This window comes from Moschus berezovskii, chromosome 3, assembly GCF_049115385.1.
Source record: "Moschus berezovskii isolate FMDL1 chromosome 3, NW_MosBer_1.0, whole genome shotgun sequence".
NCBI lineage: Eukaryota > Metazoa > Chordata > Mammalia > Artiodactyla > Moschidae > Moschus > Moschus berezovskii.
In genome coordinates this window covers 45,371,242-45,393,075 of record NC_142462.1, presented here as the reverse complement: position 1 = coordinate 45,393,075, position 21,834 = coordinate 45,371,242, and the positions used below count along the sequence as shown (strand labels likewise).

Below are 21,834 nucleotides of genomic sequence, written 5' to 3'. Positions count from 1 at the left end.
TTGAACTTAGTAACTGGGAGGACTGAGGTAAATAAGATCGTAGTTATGGTCTGAAGAGGTTGTCACTGCTCAGGAGGAGTGAACTGTTGCCTTCAAAAATGGTGGGCTCAGTGTGGCCAGATCTGATTTTTAAAAAGGAAAGCAGAAAACAGTTTGTTTGAATTCTTCTGAAATTTAAATGTTGCCAAATATATCAAATTTACTTAAAAACAAATTTACCTAAAGATGATACTTTCAGGGATTATTTCTACAGTTCGTTCCTAGAGAAGTTTCTCTGAACATGTAGAGTACTTCTGGGGGCTTCCCTGGTGGCTCATCTCTGGTGGTGGTAAAGAATCTGCTTGCAGTGCGGGAGACCTGGATTCAATCCCTGGGTTGGGAAGATCCCCTGGAGAAGGAAATGGCAACCCACTCCAGTATTCTTTTCTGGAGAATCCCATGGACAGAGGAGCCTGGTGGGCTACAGTCCGTGGTATCACAAAGACTCAGACACGATTGAGTGACTAACACTTTTACTTTCACCTAAAAACAAAACTAAACAAAAATGTGTGAGTCAGTGTCAGCTCACTCACTGGTTACTGGGTGCCAACTGGTTAAAATCTATTAAGAAAAGAAGAGTTCATCCCCACAATATGGTTTCTGTACAATATATTTGCATCAAGTTTCCAGGACTAAACATTATTTTCAGCCACATTTGTAGTTAACTGCATATTTTTGTGAAAACAAATGGACTTTGACCAATGATCACTATTTTCTTTACATTTAGATTACTAGTTAAGGCATAAAGACAGAAATATAGATCAATGGAACAAAATAGAAAGCCCAGAGATAAACTCACGCTCCTATGGACACCTTATCTTCGACAAAGGAGGCAAGAATATAAAATGGAGAAAAGACAGTCTCTTTAACAAGTGGTGCTGGGAAAACTGGTCAGCCACTTGTAAAAGAATGAAACTAGAACACTTCCTAACACCATACACAAAAATAAACTCAAAATGGATTAAAGATCTAAATGTAAGACCAGAAACTATAAAACTCCTAGAGGAGAACGTAGGCAAAACACTCTCCGACATAAATCACAGCAGGATCCTCCAAGACCCACCTCCCAGAATATTGGAAATAAAAGCAAAAATAAACAAATGGGACCTAATTAAAATCAAAAGCTTCTGCACAGCAAAGGAAACTCTAAGCAAGGTGAGAAGACAGCCTTCAGAATGGGAGAAAATAATAGCAAATGAAGCAACTGATAAAGGATTAATCTCCAAATTATACAAGCAGCTCCTGCAGCTTAATTCCAGAAAACTAAGTGACCCAATCAAAAAATGGGCCAAAGAACTAAACAGACATTTCTCCAAAGAAGACATAAAGATGGCTAATAAACACATGAAAAAATGCTCAACATCCCTCATCATCAGAGAAATGCAAATCAAAACCACAATGAGATACCATTTCACACCAGTCAGAATGGCTGCTATCCAAAAGTCTACATGCAATAAGTGCTGGAGAGGGTGTGGAGAGAAGGGAACCCTCTTACACTGTTGGTGGGAATGCAAACTAGTACAGCCACTATGGAGAACAGTGTGGAGATTCCTCAGAAAACTGGAAATAGAACTGCCATATGATCCAGCGATCGCACTCCTGGGCATACACACCGAGGAAACCAGAATTGAAAGAGACACATGTACTCCAATGTTCATTGCAGCACTGTTTATAATAGCCAGGACATGGAAGCAACCTAGATGTCCATCTGCAGACGAATGGATAAGAAAGCTTTGGTACATATACACAATGGAGTATTTCTCAGCCATCAAAAAGAATGCATTTGAATCAGTTTTAATGAGGTGGATGAAATTGGAGCCAATTATACAGAGTGAAGTAAGCCAGAAAGAAGAACATCAATACCGTATATTAACGCATATATATGGAATTTAGAAAAATGGTAATCTGAACCCTGTATAAGAGACTGCAAAAGAGACATAGGCATTTAGAACAGTCTTTGGGACTCTGTGGGAGAGGGTGAAGGTGGAATGATTGGAGAGAATGGAATTGTAGCATGTATATTATCATAAGTGACCAGTCCAGGTTCGACGCATAAATTTTCCTCTGTTCATTTCTTTGCATTTGTGCTTTTTTAATAAAATTCTTTTTTAGAAATAAAAAAAATAAATAAATAAATAAAACACACACACAAAAAAAAATAGATTACTAGTTAAATACCTAATTAATATTTCAGTCAGTCTTATTCAGTAAGTTAAAAAATGATTGAGAGAATGTATAGTATGTGGGGTAAGAAAGAGCAGGTGGAGGAAAGCCTTATTATTTTTAAAATCAGGGATATTGATGTCAAGGACATTACAAAAGCACTGGAAAAAGTGAACATTCAAAGACAAAAGTTAATATAATATACTAAGCAATCCATCACTGCAAATTAATAAAATGTAGTTAACTGTTAGGTGAGGCAGGTTTTCATTAGCATATCAAAGCAAGTTCATTTTTAAGGAATGCAATGCTAGTGATAAATAGAAAATACAAAAGAGGAAATCTTTCACAATGTTCTGGATATAAATATACACTTGTGATTTTATATGGATGTGTGTTATATATTGATGAATGACTTTCATATTCATCACCAATATAATAAAAAATGACATCAGGTTAATCACTTAGGCTACAGTCATACTTCCTGGCCTTACAGGTCAGCTTTACTACTTGTGGCTTGTGGACTTAAGCTTGTTACTTCAGCTATCCCGCAGTTTCCCCAAATCATCAGGTTGTTAGTGGGAAGATATAATAAGCACTTGCAGTTGGGAATGTCACATTGTAAGCACTCAATAAATATTAGTAAAGCATTTCTCAAAAAAGTGTATCATGATTGGCTGATGGACCGCTTCATTTCTTGAGTCTCCAAATTTTTTATCTACTGAAGTAGATAAGTATTAGCTGAAGATGATGCTGTGAAAGTGCTGCACTCAATATGCCAGCAGATTTGGAAAACTCAGCAGTGGCCACAGGACTGGAAGAGGTCAGTCTTCATTCCAATCCCAAAGAAAGACAATGCCAAAGAATGCTCAAACTACCGCACAATTGCACTCATCTCACACGCTAGTAAAGTCATGCTCAAAATTCTCCAAGCCAGGCTTCATCAGTATGTAAACCGTGAACTCCCAGATGTTCAAGCAGGTTTTAGAAAAGGCAGAGGAAGCAGAGGTCAAATTGCCAACATCTGCTGGATCATGGAGAAAGCAAGAGAGTTCCAGCAAAACATCTATTTCTGCTTCATTGACTATGCCAAAGCCTTTGACTGTGTCGATCACAATAAACTGTGGAACATTCTGAAAGAGATGGGAATCCCAGACCACCTGACCTGCCTCTTGAGAAACCTGTATGCAGGTCAGGAAGCAACAGTCAGAACTGGACATGGAACAACAGACTGGTTCCAAATAGGAAAAGGTGTATGTCAAGGTTGTATATTGTCACCTTGCTTATTTAACTTATATGCAGAGTACATCATGAGGAACGCTGGGCTGGAAGAAGCACAAGCTGGAATCAAGGTTGCTGGGAGAAATATCAAGAACCTCAGATATGCAGATGACACTACCCTTATGGCAGAAAGTGAAGAGGAACTCAAAAGCCTCTTGATGAAAGTGAAAGAGGAGAGTGAAAAGGTTGGCTTGAAGCTCAACATTCAGAAAACGAAGATCATGGCATCTGGTCCCATCACTTCACGGGAAATAGATGGAAAAACAGTGGAAACAGTGTCAGACTTTATTTTTTGGGGCTCCAAAATCACTGTAGATGCTGATTGAAGCCAGGAAATTAAAAGACGCTTACTCCTTGGAAGGAAAGTTATGATCAACCTTGATAGTATATTAAAAAGCAGAGACATTACTTTGCCAACAAAGGTCTGTCTAGTCAAGGCTATGGTTTTTCCCGTGGTCATGTATGGATGTGAGAGTTGGACTGTGAAGAAAGCTGAACGCCGAAGAATTGATGCTTTTGAACTGTGGTGTTGGAGAAGACTCTTGAGAGTCCCTTGTACCGCAAGGAGATCCAACCAGTCCATTCTAAGGAAGATCGATCTTGGGTGTTCATTGGAAGGACTGATGCTAAAGCTGAAACTGCAATACTTTGGCCACCTCATGAGACGAGTTGACTCACTGGAAAAGACTCTGATGCTGGGAAGGGTTGGGGGTGGGAGGAGAAGGGGACGACCGAGAATGAGATGGCTGGATGGCATCACTGACTCTGTGGACAAGAGTTTGAGTGAACTCCGGGAGTTGGTGATGGACAGGGAGGCCTGGCGTGCTGTGATTCATGGGGTTGCAGAGAGTCGGACACGACTGAGCGACTGAACTGAACTGAACTGAATTAACCTTAAAAGCTTCTGCACAACAAAGGAAACCATAAACATAATGAAAGACAACTTCAGAATTTTCTGAAGACTCTCTTTCAGGTTATAATACTCAAGTTGGCTTGAATAAAATTTTCCATTCTTTTCTTCAAACCATTGATTAAACTTTTTCATTGACAATATAAAAACCACCTTGAGGGTTAAAGAATAAAAAAGAAATTTAAATTTTAATATTCATTCAGTAGAAGCCCTTAAACACACCTGCTTGATGCATGTTGGTACTATAGCAATCTTTGTTTCAATGAAGAAAATTTGCAAAGATCCTTACAAAGGCTTCCTTTTAGAAATGCAGATAGAGCCTAGCCATTCAGTTGATGACTGGGGGTTGTACTTCCTATGATTTCCTTGTTACTACTGGCTACCTCTGTCTTTGGTGTGCCTTTCAGATATTCCACGGAGACTTGTTTATTCAAAGTGTGGACCAAAAACCAATAGTTTTGAGAATCGCTTGAAAACTTGTTCAGTTCAGTTCAGTCGCTCAATCGTGTCCGACTCTTTGCGACCCCATGAATCACAGCAGGCCAGGCCTCCCTGTCCATCACCAACTCCCGGAGTTCACTCAAACTCATGTCCATCGAGTCGGTGATGCCATCCAGCCATCTCATTCTCTGTCGTCCCCGTCTCCTCCCACCCCCAATCAAGAAATGCAAAATCTAAGGCCCCACTCAAGGCCTGATGGACAAGAATCTGCATATTTAACAAGATTGCTCGGTGATTTATTTGCACTGAGAAGCACTGTTTTAAGCTCTTGAGGGGCTCACCAGCCACCTCCTTCTCATTGCCCTTTCTGTTTGAAATCAACTATTTCTGAAAGTATTACTTCGCTCCTCTACTAAAATTACTGAGTTCCAGTTTCCCTTCTGTGTGTGTGGTTTTTTTAAAATTAATTTTTAGTTTTTGCTGTTGCTGCTCAGTGGTTTCCTCTGGTTGTGGCAAGCATGGGCCACTCCTCCCTGTGGCGTGTGTGCTTCTCCCTGAGGTGGCTTCTCCTAACGTGGAGCACACGCTCTAGAGAGTGGCTGAAGTAGCTGTGTTGCATGGGCTTCACTGCCTCTTGGCATGTGGGAACTTCCTAGCCCAGCAAGTGGATTGGAAGACAGATTCTCAACCATTGGACCACCAGGGAAGCCCCCCTTCTGTGTTTTAAATTTTTCCTTCTATTTATACACTTCCAGAAGGAACGGCCTCTTGAATCCACAGAGTGTTGAGGTGGGGAGCCCCCAACCACTTCACATTTGTTTCACATATGATAATATACATGTTTCAATGGCATTCTCCCAAATCATCCCACCCTCGCCCTCTCCCACAGAGTCCAAAAGACTGCTCCACACATCCGTGTCTCTGCTGTTGTCTCGTATACAGGGTTATCATTTTCCTCTTGCTATATTCCATATATATGTGTTAATATACTGTATTGGTGTTTTTCTTTCTGGCTTACTTCACTCTGTATAATAGGCTACAGTTTCATCCACCTCATTAGAACTAATTCAAATGTATTCTTTTTAATTGCTGAGTAGTACTCCATTGTGTAAATGTACCACAGCTTTCTTATCCATTCGTCTGCGGATGGACATCTAGGTTGCTTCCATGTCCTGGCTATAATAAACAGTGCTGCAATGAACATTGGAGTACATGTGTCTCTTTCAATTCTGGTATAAATTAGCCTGGGATAGAACCTGCATGCTGAATTTACTAATTAAGAAATGAGAAACCAGAACTATAAAGATGGCATAGAAATACAAGAAACCATTCTTAAGTAATCTTTTAAAACGTTGAACAGAGTTACAGATTTTACCATTTGTGATAAACTGGTATATATAATTTAACCAGAACCAAAAGAAAATTAGTATTGTGTGAACTCTGAAGCACTTTCAACATGTTGTAGGAATAATGTGGACTTTCATGAGTAAAATAAAATAAAATAAAATTTTCCTTCTAAGTTGCTGTGTTTAAGTTTCTTCTCCTGGAGAGTAAGAAGGATGACATCAAGGTACCTTGAAAGGGGGCTAAATGACCTTGGGTTCCTTGGACTCTCAAGTTCCAATTAATGTTTTTTCTCAAGTATCTATAATAGTAAACATATATTGGACTTTGAGAATTATTTTCCTTCTGAAACCCCCAGTTTGTCTATATTAGACATGATATTCCCATTGTGCACATAATTTAGACCCTATTTTACTAAAAGAGAGTTTCCACCTGACTCTACCCCCAAAGATATAAGAGACATGGGTTTGAATCCTGGGTCAGGAATATCCCTTGGAGGAGGGCATGGCAATCCACTCCAAAGAGGAGTCTTTGGAAGGAGTGGTTACTTACATGATGAGTTTCTTCAAATGCTTCCTTTTCTGGCACGTTTCTTCCAGTTTCATCATATTAAACTGTAGAAAAGCCCTCTTGAATCCAGTAACCTGTAATTATGAAAACAAATTGAGTTTTAATGACTTACTGCCTAAGAGAACACCTTATACTGACAATTCAAAATGGCAGCTTATTAGGAGAATGAGAGCAAGCTTGTACTGCTTATCGCACTGAACACTGAAGTTCTTAGAGCAGGATATCAGAAGCAGGGTGTGCCTCTGGATTGGCTAATTTCTTAAAAGGAGAATGGATGGAAGTGAGGTGAAATTCTAAGGGAGGAAAAACTCTTACGAGAGTCGTTAGACACTGTGCAGGTGTAATCTCAAAATCGATGAGACAGGCGATTCTCTTTCTCAGGAAGATGGAGAAGAAAGACAATGAAACTAAAATGTCACACTTTTCACAAATTAAAATTTCTCTTCTGCAATTATTTTTTGTATGAATTATACATCAACAAAACTTCAAAAGCACAAGACAAAATACCAAATGAAAAGGCACCTTGCCCTCAACAACTGAAAGCTCTGTTAAATCGGTTCTATCCCTGTACTATGTGTTTTTGGAAACAACTTGTTTTCACATGACTGAAATATTTCAGAATAGGAAGATAGCTATATAAATCCTTCATTTAATGGATGTGAAAAAGAGAAAGAAACTTTCTATTGTGAATCTGTTTGTTTATTCTTTCCTTTGTATACTAATGGCTACAAGTTAGTACTCACAATGCCCAGATCTGAGTTTACCATGGTGCGCAGCAAAACCAGACTCAGCATGTGTTTTCCTGTAACATCATTTCAAGGGTGAGACACACATAAGTCAGATAGTCATACAACTGGATATATAATTATAAACTGTGACAATGCTGCATTTTACTGGATCCCTGTGATAATGGAAAACAGCATTGGTTAAAGAAATCTTTGACTCCTTCGTCTAGGAAACTGCTTACTGCAGAGAACCATACTTCCTCAGATGATTCTGATAAGATTCATGGATGTACTCCAGTGTTTACCCACATCAAAGCCAAATATAGATGCTCCAAATTCCTATTCTTTGCCTCAGAAATGATTAGCTGAAGTGCTTGTCCCCACTGATGAAGGAGAATAAAATGATTGTTAAACCTTGTTTCAGCTTCTCGTCTTCCTTCATGCACCTGAACTTTGACCCATCGTCAGCCTCATGCAGCATACAACGTGTCTTAAAAATATATTGGCCTCAAGGCAAACAGTCTTTGATGTGCTATCCAACCAAGTCACCTTTCCACTCTTCTTCCCCACACTGCTTCTTTCCAGCCTTGTCTGTTGCAAGTGTGCTAAGTTGCTTCAATCATGTCCTACTTTTTGAGACTCTAAGGACTGTGGCCTGCCAGGCTCTTCTGTCCCTGGGGGCTCTCCAGGCAAGAATACTGAAGTGGGTTGCCATGACCTCCTCCAAGGGATCTTCCCAACCCAGGGATCAAATCCACATCTCTTATGTCTCCTGCACTGGCAGGTGGGTTCTTCACCACTAGTCCCACTTGGGAAGCCCTATTTCCTCTTCATTGTAAAACAAAGACCCTTTTTGCCTAACCCTAGAGAACCTAGGGGTTTGTTTTGAAGCTAGGGGAGAAGGCAATGGCAACCCACTCCAGTAACCTTGCCTGGAAAATCCCATGGACAGAGGAGCCTGGTAGGCTGCAGTCCATGGGGTCGCTAAGAGTTGGACACGACTGAGCAACTTCACTTTCACTTTTCACTTTCATGCATTGGAGAGGGAAATGGCAACCCACTCCAGTGTTCTTGCCTGGAGAATACCAGGGACGGGGGAGCCTGGTGGGCTGCCATCTATGGGGTCGCACGGAGTCGGACACGACTGAAGTGACTTAGCAGCAGCAGCAGAGAAGCTAGGTTTCAACAGTATGTGAACTGAAGACTTCCAGAGGTAGAAACTGGATTTAGAAAAGGTAGAGGAATCAGAGATCAGATTACCAACATTCACTGGATCACAGAAAAAGGAAAGGAATTTCAGAAAAACATCTACTCTGCTTCATTGACTATGCTAAAGCCTTTGACTGCATGAAAGTGAAAGTGCTAGTCATTCAGTCAGGTCTGACTATTTGTGACCCCATGGACTTTAGCCCACCAGGCTCCTCTGTCCATGGAATTTTCCAGGCAAGGATACTGGAATGGATTGCCATTCCCTTCTCCAGGGGATCTTCCTGACCCAGGGATTGAAACCAGGTCTCCTGCATTGCAAGTAAACTCTTAACCCTCTGAGCCACCAGTGATCACAACAAACACCTGTAGAAAATTCTTAACAGCCTGGGAATACCAGATCATGCTACCTGCCTACTGCGAAACCTGTATGCAGGTCAAGAATCAACAATTAGAGTTGGACATGGTTCAAAATTGGAAAAGGAGTACGACAAGGCTGTATAATGTCACCCTGTTTATTTAACATCTATGCGAAATGCTGTGCTGGATGAAGCACAAACTGGAATCAAGATTTCCAGGAGAAATATCAATAACCTCAGATATGTAGATGACACCACCCTTATGGCAGAAAGTGAAGAACTAAAGAGCCTCTTGATGACGGTGAAGTTCAGTTCAGTTCAGTTCAGTCCCTCAGTCATGCCGACTCTTTGCGACCCCATGAATCACAGCACGCCGGGCCTCCCTGTCCATCACCAACTCCCGGAGTTCACGCAAACTCATGTCCATCAAGTCGGTGATGCCATCCATCCATCTCATTCTCTGTCGTCCCCATCTCCTCCCGCCCCCAATCCCTCCCAGCATCAGACTCTTTTCCAGTGAGTCAGCTCGTCGCATGAGGTGGCCAAAGTATTGGAGTTTCAGCTTCAGCATCAGTCCTTCCAATGAGCACCCAGGATTGATCTCCTTTAGAATGGACTGGTTGGATCTCCTTGCAGTCTAAGGGACTATCAAGAGTCTTCTCCAACACCACAGTTCAAAAGCATCAATTCTTCGGCGATCAGCTTTCTTCACAGCCCAACTCTCACATCCATACATGACCACGGGAAAAAGCATAGCCTTGACTAGACGGACCTTGGTTGGCAAAGTAATGTCTCTGCTTTTTAATATGCTATCTAGGTTGGTCATAAATTTCCTTCCAAGGAGTAAGTGTCTTTTAATTTCATGGCTGCAATCAGCATCTGCAGTGATTTTGGAGCCCCAAAAAATAAAGTCTGACACTGTTTCCACTGTTTCCCCATCTATTTCCCATGAAGTGATAGGACCAGATGCCATGATCTTCGTTTTCTGAATGTTGAGCTTCAAGCCAACCTTTTCACTCTCCTCTTTCACTTTCATCAAGAGGCCTTTGAGTTTCTCTTCACTTTCTGCCATAAGGGTGGTGTCATCTGCATATCTGAGGTTATTGATATTTCTCCTGGCAATCTTGATTCCAGCTTGTGCTTCTTCCAGCCCAGCGTTCCTCATGATGTACTCTGCATATAAGTTAAATAAACAGGGTGACAATATACAACCTTGACGTACTCATTTTCCTGTTTGGAACCAGTCTGTTGTTCCATGTCCAGTTCTAACTGTCACTTCCTGACCTGCATACAGGTTTCTCAAGAGGCAGGTCAGGTGGTCTGGTATTCCCATTTCTTTCAGAATGTTCCACAGTTTATTGTGATCCACATAGTCAAAGGCTTTGGCATAGTCAATGAAGCAGAAATAGATGTTTTTCTGGAACCCTCTTGTTTTCTCCATGATCCAGTGGATGTTGGCAATTTGATCTCTGGTTCTTCTGCCTTTTCTAAAACCTGCTTGAACATCTGGAAGTTCACAGTTCACATATTGCTGAAGCCTGGCTTGGAGAATTTTGAGCATGACCTTTCTAGCGTGTGAGATGAATGCAATTGTGCAGTAGTTTGAGCATTCTTTGGCATTCCCTTTCTTTGGGATTGGAATGAAGACTGACCTCTTCCAGTCCTGTGGCCACTGCTGAGTTTCCCAAATTTGCTGGCATATTGATGAAGCACTTTCACAGCATCATCTTTCAGGATTTGAAATAGCTCAACTGGAATTCCATCACCTCCACTAGCTTTGTTCGTAGTGATGCTCTCTAAGGCCCACTTGACTTCACATTCCAAGATGTCTGGTTCCAGGTGAGTGATCACGCCATTGTGATTATCTTGGTCGTGAAGATCTTTTTTGTACAGTTCTTCTGTGTATTCTTGCCACCTCTTAATATCTTCTGCTTCTGTTAGGTCCATACCATTTCTGTCCTTTATCGAGCCCATCTTTGCATGAAATGTTCCCTTGATATCTCTAATTTTCTTGAAGAGATCTCTTGTTTTTCCTATTCTGTTGTTTTCCTCTATTTTTTGCAATGATCGCTGAGGAAGGCTTTCTTATCTCTCCTTGCTATTCTTTGGAACTCTGCATTCAGATGCTTATATCTTTCCTTTTCTCCTTTGCTTTTCACTTCTCTTCTTTTCACAGCTATTTGTAAGGCCTCCTCAGACAGCCATTTTGCTTTTTTGCATTTCTTTTCCATGGGATGGTCTTGGTCCCTGTCTCCTGTACAATGTCATGAACCTTCGTCCAGAGTTCATCAGGCACTCTATCAATCAGATCTAGTCCCTTAAATCTATTTCTTACTTCCACTGTGTAATCATAAGGGATTTGATTGAGGTCATATCTGAATGGTCTAGTGGTTTTCCCTACTTTCTTCAATTTAAGCCTGAACTTGGCAATAAGGAGTTCATGATCTGAGCCACAATCAGCTCCTGGTCTTGTTTTTGCTAACTGTATAGTGCTTCTCCATCTTTGGCTGCAAAGAATATAAACAATCTGATTTCGGTGTTGACCATCTGGTGATGTCCATGTGTAGAGTCTTCTCTTGTGTTGTTGGAAGAGGGTGTTTGCTATGACCAGTGTGTTCTCTTGGCAAAACTCTATTAGCATTTGCCCTGCTTCATTTTGTGCTCCAAGGCCAAATTTGCCTGTTACTCCAGGTGTTTTTTGACTTCCTACTTTTGCATTCCAGTCCCCTATAATGAAAAGGACATCTTTTTTGGGTGTTAGTTCTAAAAGGTCTTGTAAGTCTTCATAGAACCGTTCAACTTCGGCTTCTTCAGCATTACTGGTTGGGGCATAGACTTGGATTACTGTAATATTGAATGGTTTGGCTTGGAAACGAACAGAAATCATTCTGTCGTTTTTAAGATTGCATCCAAGTACTGTATTTTGGAATATTTTGTTGACCATGATGGCCACGCCATTTCTTCTAAGGAATTCCTGCCCACAGTAGTAGATATAATGGTCATCTGAGTTAAATTCACCCATTCCAGTCCATTTTAAAAGAGGAGAGCAAAAAAGCCAGCTTAAAACTCAATATTAAAAAAACTAAGATCATAGCCTCCAGTCCCATCACTTCATGGCAAATAGATGAAGAAAAAGTGGAAACAGTGACAAGTTTTATTTTCCAGGGCTTCAGAATCACTGCGAACAGTGACTGCAGCCACGAATTTAAAAGATGCTTACTCTTTGGAAGAAAAGCAAGGACAAACCTAGACAGTGGATTAAAAAGCATAAACATCACTTTGCTGACAAAGGTCCACATAGTCAAAGGTATTTCCAGTAGTACAGCTTTTCCAATAGCCATGGATGGATGTGAGAGTTGGACCATAAAGAAGGCTGAGTGTCAAAGAATAGACACTTTCAAACGGTGGTGCTGGAGAAGACTCTTGAGAGTTCCTTGGACTGCAAGGAGATCCAAGGAGTCAATCCTAAAGGAAATCTACCTTGAATATTTATTGCAAGGCCTGATGCTGAAGTTGAAGCTCTGATACTTTGGCCAGCTAATGTGAAGAGCTGACTCATTGGAAAAGACTCTGATGCTGGGAATGATTGAAGGCAGGAGGAGAAGGGAACGACAGAGGATGAGATGGTTGGATGGCATCACCGACTCAATGGGCATGGGTTTGAGCAAACTCCAGGAGATAGTGAAGGAAAGGAAAGCCTGGTGAGCTGCAGTCCATGGGGTTGCAAAGAGTCGGACATGGCTTAGTGACCGAACAACAACATCTTATATATTAGCCATTCATTGCTGAGTAAATTCCTTTGTATGATTTTGGCACAGTCCAACTGAAATGTATCCAGTTTTTTGTTATAAGATGCTTTGAACATTTTTTTCTTGGCCATGCTGCAAAGCTTGCACAGTCTTAGTTCCTGACCAGAGACTGAATTGAACCTGGATCACTGCAATAAAAGCACAGAGTCTTAACCACTGGACTGCCAGAGAATTCCCTGAACAGTTTGCAGAAGACTTTTCATGAATATGTTTTTGCTTGTGGGTTATAGGTGAAATCTAGGTTAATTACTATGACGATGTAAGAATTAGCCAGAGCATTTTTAAAGTAGCTATGACATGCATTATCACGATGGTGTGGTTACTCACCCAGAGCCAGACATTCTGGAGTGTGAAGTCAAGTGGGCTTTAGGAAGCAATGCTGCCAATGAAGTTAGTGGAGGTGATGGAATTCCAGCAGAGCTATTTAAAAATCCTAAAAAATTATGCTGTTAAAGTGCTGTATTCAATATGTCAGCAAATTTGGGAAACCCAGCAGTTGCCACAGGACTGGAAAAGGGCAATCCTCATCCCACTTCCCAAGAAGGGCAGTATTAAACCATTGGATGGTTGCTTCTTGGCAGGAAAGCTATGACAAACCTAGACAGTGTGTTAAAAAGCAAAGACATCACTTTGCCAACAAAGGTCCATATAGTCAAGGCTGTGGTCTTCCCGGTGGCTTTGTACAGATGTGAGAGCTGGACCATAAAGAAAGCAACGCACTGAAGAATTAATGCTTTTGAACTGTGGTACTAGAGAAGACTCTTCAGAGTCCCTTGGACCGCAAGGAGATCAAACCAGTCAATCTTAAAGGAAATCAACCATGAAGATTTATTGGAAGGACTGATGCTGAAGCTTCCAATCCTTTGGCCACCTGATGTGAAGAACTGACTCATTGGAAAAGACCCTGATTCTGGGAAAGATTGAAGGCAGAAGGAGAAGAGGGCGACAGAGGATGAGATGGTTGGATGGCATCACCAATTCAATGGACATGAACTTGGGAAAACTCTGAGAGATGGTGAAGGACAGGGAGGCCTGGAATGCCATAGTTGATGGGGTCTCGAAGAGTTGGACACAACTTGGTAACTGAATGACAGCAACAGTAATGCCATTCTAATACTCCCACTAACAATGTATGAGTTTGTGTTGTTCCACACCCTGTCAGAATTTGTTAAGTCACTTTAAAAAATTTTAGCCTCTCAAGTAGGTCCACCCATATTTAATTTAAACAAAAATTATACAAATTTACTTTTTAATTTCTTATTTAATTTTCCATTACTTATGTGTACCTCTTATATTTCTATTTCTAAAATCTTCCTTAAGTAGGCTTGGAAATAATACCACCATGTATTAATATATAGGCAAAATGTACCTTATTTGTATAAAAGTGAGACTTGGTAAATTAGGGAAAACAACACTTCTGTATAAACACAACAGAATCTTCAATTTATCACTTTGGAAAGGAAATTAGGATTCTTGCTCTAAACCAGAATCCTTTCCAAAGCAACACTGATAAGCAGACATGTATATTTCACTTCACCACCACCAAAACAAAATTACCTACTTTACATGGCAACCCATTCCATGTTTTGATGTTCATGTTTAGTTGTTGAACAACTTCAATATGATTTTAAGTTTTTATGATCTAAGGTTGATGGACTTAAGACTTTATATATAAAGCAGTAATTTTTAAAATTTGGTGTTGCTCAGTTGCTCAGTCACGTCCGACTCTTTGTGACCCCATGGACTGCAGCATGCCAGGCTTCCCTGTCCTTCACTATCTCCTGAGTATGCTCAAACTCATGTCCATCCAGTCAATGATGCAACCCAACCCTCTCATCCTCTGTCACCCCCTTCTCTTTCTGCCCTCAATCTTTCCCAGCTTCAGGGTCTTTTCCAATGAGTCGGCTCTTTGCATCAGGTGGCCAAATTATTGGCACTTCAGCTTCAGCATCAGTCCTTCCAATGAATACTCACGGATGATTTCCTTTACAACTGACTGGTTTGATCTTATTGTACAATGAACCCTCAAGAGTCTAGCACAGTTCAAAAGTATCAATTCTTCAGAATTCATCTTTCTTTATGGTCCAACTCTCACATCTGTACATGACTGCTGGAAAAAACCATAGCTTTGACTATAAGTTTTAAAAATTTAACAATTTTTAAAATATTTACTATCATATAATAACAATGCCCATTAAATATGAACATAATTTAGTTTTCTGAGACAAGAGTGTTATTTCCTAATATCCTTTTCCACTTACCATGCCTAGCATGTTAAATACTTTTAAATTAAAAGTATTTAATTTAAATAAATTTAAAAATTCCCTGAAATGGGAGTGGTCTTCTAGTTGTTAGGTGAGCTGCTGCCCAATTCTTGAATCTTTGAAAAAAGCCAATTAGTTTTTCTGAAAAAAGAAAAAAAGCCTGAAATGCCAATGCTTTGCTTGTTAATGTTGTACTCTTTGCAGATTAAAAGTATATTAAAATGCATTTTGTATGACTTGTCTTGTGTTCTGTCAACATATTTATAACAGCTGAGTTAAAGTCTTTGACTGGGAGGTCCAACATCTGAGCTTCCTAAGGTATAGCTTCTTTTGGGTGCTGTTTTTTGCGTGTCTTTTTTTTTCCTTCTGATGTTCGGACCACACTTCTCTGATTCTTTACATATCTAAAGTTTTTGTTAAAAGTAGATACTGAAATAAAATAATGCACCACATCTGGAAATTAGATCCCCCTGTCCCCACACAGGTTTGACATTTTGGTATTTCTCCTTGTCATTGTTTTTACTTTTCCTTAGAAAATTTCCAGTATTAATTCTTTAAAGTCTATATCCTTTGTCATGTGTGGCCACTGAAATTTCTGTTATCAGCTTAGTGTCAAGGAATGACTGAACAAGAGTCCCTTAAATGATGTGAATGAGTAAATCCCTCCAACATTTCTCAAGGGTGTGTGTGTGTGTACATATGTTTCTAATGCTCCAGCAAACAATTTACAAGGGGTGCGTGCGTGTGTGTGTGTGTGTGTGTGTGTGTGTAGGTATGTTTCTAATGCTCCATCAAATGATTTACAACTGCTCCTTAGTCTTCACTTCCAGTCATGCGGAGCCCTCGGGGTCAGCCAGAGGGGAGAGATTAGACCCTTCTTGGGTCTTTTTTGATCACACACACAGCCCCAGCTGTGCATGTGGACATAGAAATCTCCAGGAACAAATCAGTCTTTCACAGCCCCTAAGGACTTCCAAGTTCTCAATTTTTACTTTCAAGATTTTTTGGGCAGGGTCTCATTAGCCCCAACCTGCAATGCTACTTCAGGTAGTTCCAATGTTTAACAATTGCCACTGGTTGTTTTCTGCCAATGTCCTGGGGTTAGTGCTATTCATAGAGGGATTTCAGAGTTGGGTCAAATGAAAACAAGCCCAGAAAATGGAGCTGCTTAGCAAGCCACCAGAGATGTCAACAGTGACAATTTTGAGGGAATTGGGACTTTGAGACAGTCCAACCTTATGGGTTTGCTTTTTATAAGGCTTGTGAGGCAACTGATTTTCACAATTATTGTAGCTTTTCATTTCCAAGATTACCACAAAGGAAGGGAGAAATGATGGGATTGGGCCACACTGAATGTTGTAAAACTCACTGTTCCTACTAAGTTTCAACACTTTTTCTTGAATAAACAGTCCTCAACTTGTTGCATAAATTTAATTAATTTCCAGTGCCGGGAGCCAGTGAGGGAAATCCTACCCGTGGCAAAGGTCAATTGGGGAAGAGGCCTGATGGGCAAAGGCTAATCAGGACTCGAGGAACCCCCTGGACTTACCTGAGCATCTACCCCAAAGAAAACCGGAGTCTGACTGCCTTACTATCTTACGTCTCTTACCAAGTCCTCTAATACTTACGGGGACCTCCCCCCAACCACCTTTCTCTGAAAACATTAATTCAGAGCTGTAGTTAAAAAGTTCTCCTCGGCTTAATAGGAGTGTTCCAATCCAAGCCCCTCTGATAGCTTTCTAACTTGCCTGACAAGTTTGTCCCGGCTTTTACAATTATGAATGTGACTGTTTACAGCTTCCCAGCCATGCAAGGACAGAAAGCCTAATATTCTAAAATACAGGAATTTGTTGAAGAAATTAAAATCATTAGAATAGTACTAAAAAAGATTTCATTGTTGAATCAATGCTTGCTGCAAAGTTTCCATATTTTCTATCTATTGTATCCTTGGAGATATATTAATCACATATAGAGAAAATAAGTAGTATTCTTTGATTTAACCACATCAGATCTTAAGTTAATAAATTCCTTTCTTGTAGCTCACTACACCCTTGCCTTATAGGAATGTAACCTTGTCATGTGTCTTTGGAGAATAGCGCCTGACTTTAGGAAAATCACCTTAAAAGAATATAAGCCTTTTTCTAGCTAACTAACCTTTGTTAGGAGAGAGGGCCATAAACTGTTAGCAGGCTTCCTGGCCAGAAGATGATGTAAACCACCTAAAACTTTTGTATATCACGAGACATACAAAAATAAGCCCTGATCCTGATAAGGGTCAAGACTGCTGACCCCGCGTGATTTTGGCATGACTCTATACCTCCCTTTCTCTATTTTTTATGTGCACAACTTAGGGTATAAAAGCAGCACTGGAAAATAAATTTTGGGGCCTTGCTCACTGAAGCTTGGTCTCCCCATGTCGTTCTTTCTCTTTTTCCGTCCTTTTTCTGGTTGAGATCCTTGGAGCGCTGGGCCCTCTGTGTTTACTTATCTGCCTGGGCTTCTAAGACCCACTCGAGGGGGTGCCCTGGTGGGGTGCCTCCAGTGATTTGAGAGGGCGCCTGCGGCCTACGTAAACAGAGCAAACCCCGTGCTGGGGTTTTACTGGTTTCCTGCATAAACCAAGGAATCATCAGCCTCTGTCTCTCTCCCTGACGCTGTTCATCCCGAGGATACCCTGGGTCCATATCTAGGCAGGTCCCCGATATTCCAGAATTCTGAAAATGTTTATTTTTGACAGTTTTGGCCAGTGTTCTCACTGTTCCGATGGAAGAGTAGATTTTCTGGAGATTTTAATTTGCCATTCCAGAAGATAGCCTTCTTACTTGCAAATATCATTATTACAAGTTGAAAAATACTACCATCTCATGACATTAACAAATCAATTTACATTTTTCTGAATGATCTTCTAGTTCTCACTCTTATGAATGCATTGCTGGGAGGGATTGGGGGCAGGAGGAGAAGGGGACGACAGAGAATGAGATGGCTGGATGGCATCACCAGCTCGATGGACATGAGTTTGAGTGAACTCCGGGAGTTGGTGATGGACAGGGAGGCCTGGCGTGCTGTGATTCATGGGTCGCAAAGAGTCGGACACGACTGAGCGACTGAACTGAACTGAACTGAATAATATCGAACTTGGGTCTTTAGAAAAAACAAAGCAGCAGTCATGAACATTCTGTGTTCTAAACTTTCATCCTGTAATATAGACATCTTATAATTTCAACACTCCTTTACTTCTCAGATTGTCTCCAATTGTTTGATACTGGGAAAAAAAGTCTGAGGTATTATTTTTGTGTATATAACATATTTCTTACTCTGGATATTTCTGCTGTGAAAAATTCCCAGGAAGCTGAATCAGCAGATCAAGGGAGTCTTCTGTAACTTTTTAAAAGTACAACATGCTGTACAAGTCAGGACTGTGTCAATAGTTATTTATTATTATATCTTTCCTATTTTAGTTTTTGCCTGGGTGCTTGTCTTGTAAATATCTCTCATATCTTTTAATTTTATGAAGCTAAAAGACACATCAATTACAATTTCTTTGCTGTACACTTCATATGCATTCATACAACTTATCTAGTTTAACTTTTTGTAACATTTGTAATATGACCACTAGGATTAAGCTGATTGAAATGTTTTACACTACTTAGACTAAAATAATATTTATTAATATAATATCTATATTAAAAGCTTCACTCAGTAATTGTAAATGTCCTTAAGACAATGTTTCTAAAACTTTATTTTGGTTGTTGTTCAATTGAGAAATCTTGTTCAATTGCAGATTCTGAATCAGCAGATCTGGAGTAGAGCCAAGAGTCTGCTACTCCAATAAGTTCTGCAGGCTGTGTACTATGCTTTGAATAATAAGATGCTAGGATACTTGTCTGCATTTGTATTACAGACCAGACCTTTAAGAGGATGAATTTAGTCATGTCACTTGTTTTGGTCCTGGTCTAATCTTGTCTTGGAAATCTTCACCTTTGTTGTGGAAATATACAGGAATTAGGACCCAAACAGAGAATAGACATTAACAATGATTCCTGGTGTGTCCTTGTGGATCAGATATCCTCATTAGTCCGCTTCTTATACTTCTAAAGACAGCATTTTTACTTTTTCCCATCTCTCTGCTCTCTAGTAGCCTATTTTAGAAACCATCACAGTTGAAAACTAGGAAAAAAATCTTCTTATTGTTCACTGGTAGTTAAATTGTGTCAAGAATATAAACTGTTTCAAAGAACAACATATTTTAGTATTAACACTTACTTTTCTCTCTCATTTTTAAACTTATAATTGAAACTGGGATCATAGGATACTCCCAGGAGGTACTTGCCTCAAAACAGAAGACAGTGTTTACACTTCCAAAGCCTTTTATATATGTTCATAACCTTCTATTCTTTTTTTAAAAAAATGCAGACAGGTAGCTATTTATGTTTAATAAATGGATTAAAGACATAAAGTACATTTATCAGGATGTTAATTATCAATAGGATTTAGAATAATAGTTTATTCACTGTTTAATTTCTGAACCATTACATTAGAATTATTTTTAATGGAACTAAATATTTGAATTAGATTAAATAATTTCATTTTTAGTTAAAAAATAATTAACTGCTTTGTATGGCTGAATAATATAAAGTAAACATTGCAGTATTAAGTAGGTCACATACATCCATTTCTAAGTAAACTACAAGAACTTCACAACCACCACATTGGATACCGAAGGTCTAAAAAGAGAACATCCAGAAATAGCATATTCTAAAGGTTAGACTGAACTAAGTATGGAACAGATAAGACAAAATTAGTTTCCTAAAATTTCCTAGGACATCTCAAAATTTTGTGACCTTTATCTTAAAGTAGTCCTAAACTGATGACCTTCTACACATGACAGAAGCAAATAAGGGAAGTTATCTTATTTACTATAATGATTTCTATAAATAAATGTTTAGGTACAATGGGGCTTTCCTTGTAGCTCAGCTAGTAAAGAATCTTCCTGCAATGCAGGAGGTCCTGGTTCAATTCCTGGGTCAGGAAGAACCACTGGAGTAGAGAATGACTAACCACTCCAGGATTCTGGCCTGGAGAATTCCTTGGATTATTTAGTCCATGGGGTCACAAAGAGTAGGATACAAATGAGCGGATTTCACTTTAATTTTTCACTTTAGGTACAAAACCAAAACAGGAAAAAAAAAAATCAAAGATAATTAGGCAGAAAAAATAAGTGGATCTCAGGAGTGAAAAACAGCAAAAAATAAAAATAGCAGCAGTGCCACAAACTGCCCTTCAAATGCTCAAGATACTGGGATTATCATATTCAAATCAAACAGTCATGTCAAGTATATTTAAAGAAGCAATAGACAGGCTTGAAGATATCTGCTGGAAACAGGAAAGTAACCAAAGTGACACAGAATTATTTAAAATGAACTGAAAACTTATGGGAATAAATATAAACAAATATTTTTTAAAAAATTTTTTAAACTTTTTTTTTTAATTTTAGGGAGGAGATCAAGACGGTAGAGTAGGAGGACATGGAACTCTCCTCCCACCACAAATACATTAAAAATACATCTATCTGTAGAATAATTCTCACTGAAAACTAACTGGCAACTAGCAGAAGGACTCTTGAACAAACAAGGCTGTAAGAAAGACCCACGGAGAATCAAGTAGGAAGGGAAGAGAAGCGATGAAGTTGGATCCTGAGTCCCTGGCCAGTAGTTTCCCACAGCTTCCCTGGTGTATGTCGCAAACTGAGTCGTGTGCCCACCTTAGCCCTGCTTCCTTCACAACACCGTTCCACACTCAGGCGAGGGCTCCCATGGCCCAGGGGAGAGCTCATGGCTCTCTTAATGGATCAGTCTCTTAAGGTTAAAAAAACCCCACAAAACTAGAAAACAAAGCAGGGCTTCCCTAGTGATTCAGTGGTTAAGATTCCACCAGCCAATGCAGGAAACACGGGTTCAATTCTTGGTCCAGGAAGATCCTACTTGCTTCTGAGCGACTAAGCGCGCGCCACAATTATTGAGAACGTGCACTGGAACTCCTGAAGCCTGGGAGTTTGAGTCCCTGTTCTGCGACAAAAGAAACGACCTCAGTGAGAAGCCTCCACTGGGCTGTAACTAGAGGAAGCAAAGCCGCAGCAACAAAGACACAGCACAGCTTAAAAAAAAAAAATTAATTGAAAAAAAGAAACAGAAGCAAAAATAAACTGAAAAGCTTTTACATGGCAATGAAACCATCAATTAAAAAGACAACCTATTCATTAGGAGAAAATATTTGCAAATGTTATGACCAATTAGGGGTTAATATCCAAAATATATGAGAAGCTCATACATCTCTGTTTAAAAAAAACCTAATTATAAATTAGCTGAAGACATGAATAGATGTTTTTCCAAAGGAGATACAGAGATTGCCTACAGGCACATGAAAGAATGTTCAACATCATTAACCATCTAAGAAATGCAAAAGAAAACCAGAAGAAAATGTCATCTCACACCTGTCAAGATAGCTGTCATCAAAAGTCTACAAATAACAAAAGTTCCCAAAATGTGGAGAAAGGAAACTCTAGTACACTCTTGATAAGAATGTAAATTGATGTACCCACTATGAAAAGCAGTATAGAGTTTCCTCCGAATACTAAGACAAAAAAAACAAAAAACGACAACACGATTTAGCAATTCCATTTTTGATTATATACTGAAGAAAATAAAAACAAGAATTTGAAAAAAAAAA

General features: G+C 39.7%; 1 pseudogene; it reads left to right on the top strand.

The window, feature by feature from the left end:
• Positions 1-222: 222 nt before the first annotated feature.
• LOC148778317 (small nucleolar RNA U3) lies at positions 223-296 on the top strand (annotated as a pseudogene).
• Positions 297-21,834: the final 21,538 nt, after the last annotated feature.